The sequence below is a fragment of the Echinops telfairi genome, unplaced genomic scaffold, assembly GCF_000313985.2.
Source record: "Echinops telfairi isolate 266 unplaced genomic scaffold, ASM31398v2 ScPeMD7_7417;HRSCAF=8455, whole genome shotgun sequence".
In the NCBI taxonomy this organism is placed as follows: Eukaryota; Metazoa; Chordata; class Mammalia; order Afrosoricida; family Tenrecidae; genus Echinops; species Echinops telfairi.
The window spans coordinates 5,552,622-5,558,631 of record NW_022111317.1 but is presented as its reverse complement, the minus strand read 5'-3'; the positions used below and the strand labels follow the sequence as shown (position 1 = coordinate 5,558,631).

General features: G+C 52.6%; 1 pseudogene; it reads left to right on the top strand.

The window, feature by feature from the left end:
* The first annotated feature begins 255 nt into the window (after positions 1-255).
* LOC115872001 lies at positions 256-710 on the top strand (annotated as a pseudogene).
* The last annotated feature ends 5,300 nt before the right edge of the window (positions 711-6,010 follow it).

Sequence of the window (6,010 nt, the reverse complement as noted above, 5' to 3'; positions counted from 1 at the left end):
TATCTGTACCAGTGTACCTCCTCTGGTCTAGCCAGTCTTGCAAGATAGAATTCGAGTCATGGTATACACTACTCATTTTAAAAGCGATTTAACTATGGGGAAAAAATTCTAAAATTGATTGTGGTAATGATTGGACAATTCTTCTTGATATGATCAAACAATTGAATTGTATGATATGTGGATTATTGCCAATAAAACTGTTTAAAGAGAGAGAGGCAGCTAGCTGCTCTTTCGCTGAGTCACAGTCCGGGAAACATGGGCAAATATCAAAGTCTTCATGCAGCTGAGAAGCCCCAAAGCCACGACAGGCCCAGAAATGGCAGGGGAGGCAGTACCAAAAAGCCCACTCGGGCACAGTTCTGAAAGCCTAGCCCTTTGGAGGTGCTTCCCACGAGAAGGGGACTGTGTTGGACAAAGTCAGGGCTGAAGCGGCCTGAGGCCAGCTGATGCAGACCACAAGCAAGTCACCAGCCTTCGTGCCCAACGAAGGCTGGGCGCTGGGAGCCTGAGGAGAGCAGTGACATCCCGGTGGCTGGATTTGGTCCCCAAGGTCATGCCGTCGGTGACAGACATTCCCGGAGTCCGAGTTGAGGTTGTCAGAGTAGCCGAGGTGTCACAAAGGCAAGAAGGCAAGGCCAAGAGCCTACGTTTTGAGGATGAGTGATACATTTTCTGTGCCAGGGGAATACATTTTTTTAAAAAAAGAGTAGCAGCCTTGCAAACCCCCAGAGCAGCTCTGCTATGCATTGGATCAACGCTATGGCAGTGAGTGAGTGAGTGAGAATTGCAGGGAATTTCTGATGGGGAAACTGGTTAACAGGCTTGGCTGCTAACAGAATAGTTGAGAGTTCAAGTCTCCCCAGAGGCATCACAGATGGAAGGCCTGGTGACTGACTTCCGAATAACCAGGGCCCTTAAGCCCGCAGGAAGCACAGTTTTGTCCTGACACACCTGGGTCTGCATCACGAGTCAGCACCAACTCGACCACGGCAGGGGGGTTGAGGAATGAGGGCTCGGGTCCAAGGGGCAGCTGGAGAGTCAAGCCTGGACTGGGGGGCGCACTCAGGCCAGGGGCCATCTTTGGAGTGCCTGGAGGGGTTTAACGCCCAAGGGGTGGATGAGAGCAGTAGGGAGCCAGTTCTCTCAAGTAAATCCGTCTTGGAAGACGTACAGGCAGAATAGGAGGCTCCTTAGGGGCAAGGATGACAAGACTCCGTCTCATGAACTTTGGACTTGATCTCAGGAGAGACTGGTCCCTGGAAATGGACAGCAGTGGCCAGGAGTCAGGAAAGATTCCACACGAGCTGCTAACGCCACAGGCCTCTGCCTGGCGCAGTGGCCCACAGATCCAGCTAGGGCGCTTGGAAGCCATGCCTCTGGCCCCTTCTGCTACAGTGGCCTGCTCTTGGCTGCCTCTCTGCGTCGCCAGGTGTTTGGCCTCTCTGGGCCCAGAGCACTCATTTCGGGAAGGGCAGGCTACACAATCCATGCCAAACTCATTGATAAGCCCCTTCACCTGGGGAACGACGCTGTGCGTGGAACCCAACCCCCAAGTCACAGTTCGCAAGGAAATATTTGCTCATCACGCAGCCGAGGGAGGACTTTTTTTATCCAGACCATACAAAGAACACGCTCAGACTCCTTACGAAGCAAATGCCCAACCCAACAGGGAAAAACTGCTTCACAAAGGAGGATGTACGGATGGGACACGAGTCCAGGGAAAGGTGCGCCACGCTGTTAGTCGCTTCTCGCTGTCCGCTCTGACCCCCGGGGACCCCAGGCTCAACCGAGGGCAACACCCCTGTCTGGGCCGGTCCCCTAACTGTCCCTGCGCCTGAGCTCGGCACTGCAGCCACTGGGCCAATCCCCTTGAGGGTCGTCCTTGTTCTCGAAGACCTTCGACTTTACTGAGCAAGATGTCCTTCTCCAGGGACCCATCGCTCCGGGTTCCACATGCGTGGCCGAGCCTCGCGGCCATCCTGGCTTCTCAGGACCAGTCTGGCCGTCCTCCCTCCAGACAGATGCACTGATTCCCCCGGCCGCCCACGGTGTGCCCAGGGCTCTCTGCCGGCACCACAATTCCAGTCCCTCCATTCTTCTTTGCCCCTCCTTTGTCCCACCTGTGGGAACGGCCCAAACGAAAATGAAAATACTGATGGCCAAAAATGGCACTCTGAAAGCTGGGCTGGCCGGGGCTTGTCAAATGAACCATGCGTTTTCTCAAAGGGCCCTGGGACAAAAGGACACGCCCAGGTGAAAACGTGAACACAATGCCGGCACAGCTGTGCGTTTGCCAAAGGTCCCAACTGGAGCCACTGCAGCCGCCCCCTCCCGTGAGTAAGTGGCTAAACCAGCGTATGCATCCATAGTCAAGTACTAAGGACGGAGGGAAAGAGAGTGCCGGGTCAGGAGAGCAGTGGCCGTGCTGGGCCTCGAACCGCCAGCTTGAGGCCCCCCAAGTCACTGCGGGGCTACCTAGGCGTGCCCTCACAGAATGATGAAGGGATGACTTAAAAAACAACGCCGTTTTCCTGGCATCTCATTCACGTGTCATACAATTAATTCAGTAGTTGGATCCTCTTAAGAAGAGCTGTGAGATCATCACCACAGTCAATTTTAGAACACTCTTCCTTCTTGTCCTCGTTGTTAGCTCCCCATCTCCGCACAACTTCCCCTGCCACACCCACAGGAAACGTTCATCCCGTGACTGTCTACAGCTGTACCTGCCCCGGGATTCACAGGCAGGAAAACGCACCAAAAAGAAGACGGGAAAGAAAGAAACCACGTCAATAGCAAAGGGAAGCGCAGACAGCTCTCAGTGGAAAGGAAAGCAGAGAACATTAAAATCTCGAGCACAGTTTAAAATGGGTCAAAGGGAGGTTAGATGATAAGGTGGTAAACCCACCCACCCACCCCGTTTTACTGGCACGTACTCCACCTCGCACAAGTCAATCGCTCCGTCATGTCAAGAAGGATTGTGCAATCATTACCACAATCAATGTCAGAGCATTTTCTTTTTTTCTCCCCACGACTAAATCATCTTTAAATGAGCTGTGTCATCACATTCAGTTCTCGTGCTCCCTCCCCCTCCTGTCTTCACGGTTTCCTTCCACAATCTCCTCTCCCTCTCCATCTCCTTCCCCTCCCCACCCTACACCCCGACAAATCCCTGCATCGGTTATTATCTCTTTACACCCACTCCTTCTGTGCGTCTTAAACCGTGAAACCCAACAAACAGTGAGAATGAAAACGGGATGAAGTGGTAAGGACCTACCAGCAGCCACACAGATAAAAACACCACCGTGAGCAGGCCAGAGAAGGCCTCCGCCAATGTTTTCAAAGCCAGGATCCAGTAAGAGATCCTTGCACCTCAAACAAATTCAGGTTGGGTGTAGACCAGTGGTTCTCAATCTGTGGGTCGCGACCCCTTTGGGGGTCGAATGACCCTTTCACAGGGGTCGCCTACAACCATCGGAAAACACATTTCCCACGGTCTTAGGAACCGAGACACCGCTCCTCTATCCGTCTCCAGGCCGGTCCGCCCCCATGCAGATAGGCCCACAGACAAGTACCCGGGGTGAAGACTGGCCCACGCTACACCACGCTTCAAGACAACATGTCATTGATTTGTCATTAGAAATAAATATTTCACAAAATAGAATGACATGGTTTTTGTGATGCATCACTGTGCTTTAATGATGTTCACTTGGTAACAATGAAAATACATCCTGCCTATCAGATATTTACATGATGATTCATCGCAGTAGCAAAATGACAGTGATGAAGCAGCAACGAAAATCATGTGATGGTTGGGGGTCACCACCACCTGAGGAACTGTCTGAAAGGGTCATGGCGTAAGGAAAGGTGAGCACCACTGGTGCAGAGGGAGGTCAACTGGCCAAGTATCAAGTGTGATCCGGCCTAATCAGGATGACAATGATCTATGCCTGATGGTAAGGCTGTCCCAGACCTTTGCCTGTGGCTCGAGGGGAGCTGCTACTGGCTTAATCTGACCAGATCCTCGGCAGACGGCTTTGGGGCTCCCACTGTCCTCCATGGCCTTCTACAAGCTGGGTGTTCGTAATTTAAACTCTGAAACTTCTCCCTTCATCATATCTGCATTTTGTTATTGTCATCTTCGGATCGCCCAAGCTGGTGTGCTTCTTCCATGTGGGCTTAGTTGACGCCTCACTTAGCTGGTTGCTTGTTGAATGCAAGCCTCGAAGGCCCCAGACGCTCTTCTGATTAATAGCTGCACCATCTACTGTCGCAGCCTTATCGTCAGTGATCATTTCTTAAAGGCAAGTATCCAGCCGGGCCATGTTATCAGAACGTACTCTTCTTGCACTGGGGCTAGCGTTGAGTAGGTGCCCAGAATCCCTAAGCTTTCCCATGGAAGATGCACCACTGAGGTTTACTCTGGAGGTTGTCTCATGCCCCAAGGTGTTCAAGTTTAACCTCATCGCATGGGCATTCATCCACTTTCCAATGCTCTTTGTATGATAGCAAGGCTATTCACCTCCTGGTCTGTGGTCTGGGGGACCCACCCGAGGTTTCGTCCATGTGTAAGCCCCATTCAGGAAGTGGATGACTTCTGACCGTGGATGGTTGTGAGACACGTATTCTCTCATGGTGTAGGAGGCTAGACGTTGAAATGCGAGGTGCCAGCTCTAGGAAGATGATCCCTGTCAGCTCTCAGGAAGTCCTTGTCATCAGCCTACTCTTGCCCTCTTCTTTCTCAGGCGTAGGAGGACCCTCTCTATTTTTCTGTTCTATCTCTTATCAGATCAAGGTTGACGTTGTCAAGGATTTTAGTCTTGCTTGGATCCACAATCATGCTCTTGGAAGCAGCAGTCGAGGGTCAAACGACTTACCCATGGCATTGGGTCAGTCTGCGGCTCAAGACCTCTTCAGGGTGTGGGAAAGCAAGGGTGCCACTTTGAGGACTAAGGTGGACCTGACCCATGTGATGGTATTTTCCATCGTGTCATCTGCACGTGAGAGTTGGACGGGGAACGAGGAAGAGAGAAGAAGAATTGGTGCATTGGGATTGTGGTGCTGGAGAAGAAGTTTGAAAGTAGCTCAAAGGGCAAACCAATCCGGGATGGACGCGGTACGACCAGAGGGCTTCTTAGAGGACAGGGTGGCGAGACTTCATCTTACATAGTTTGACCATAGTGTCGGGAGAGACCAGTCCTTGGAGAAGGACATCATGTTTGGTACAGTGGAGGGGCAGCTAACAAGGGGAAGGCCCTCCAGGAGAGGACAGACGCAGGGGCTGTGTCAAATGGGCTCAAGCTCACGAACATTGGGAGGATGGCGCGGGACCTTGCCATGTTTGGGTCTGTTGAGCACAGGGGTCGGAACCAATTCAATGACACATAACAGCAACCTCAGATTCAAAAAATAACCCTGGCGGCATAGTGGCTACACGTTGGTCTGCTAACCACGAGGTCAGAAGCTCTAAACCAACCTCCACTTTACAGGAAAAAGAGGCTTTCTACTCCTGTAAAGAGTTATAGTCACAGAAGCCGCCAGGGGCCGTCCTACCCTGTCCTCTCTGGCAGCAAGGGACTTCACGTCTCTGGAAAGATCCCAAACTCTGCGTTTTCATGGTTAGGTTTCGTTTGTAAACAAGGCAGGGCGGGGAGCATGGACGCTGATTTGTGCGCAGTCTCTGTGGCAGGGGGAGTCTTCGTCCACTTGAACCTGTGTGACAGGGCAAGGGTAGAGTGCAACCTGTCAATCAGGTGGTAGCCTAGATTGCTCCTTGGGGATGTGACCGTTTCAGAAGAGAGACTGGGAAGGTCTCCTTCCTCTTGCCCTCCGCCTTCCTCCTCACCGGGGCTCTGTGCTCTGTGGCTGCCGCCAGGGCCGGCTGCACGTGGACCACCAACCTGGCGAGCTGTTGGCACGCTGTCATGGTCCCACCGCCTTTGGACCCACACGACTCTGCACCCGCTGACCTGTGGTCTCCCTTTCTGCATGCTCTGCCTCCGCTCTGTGAGTC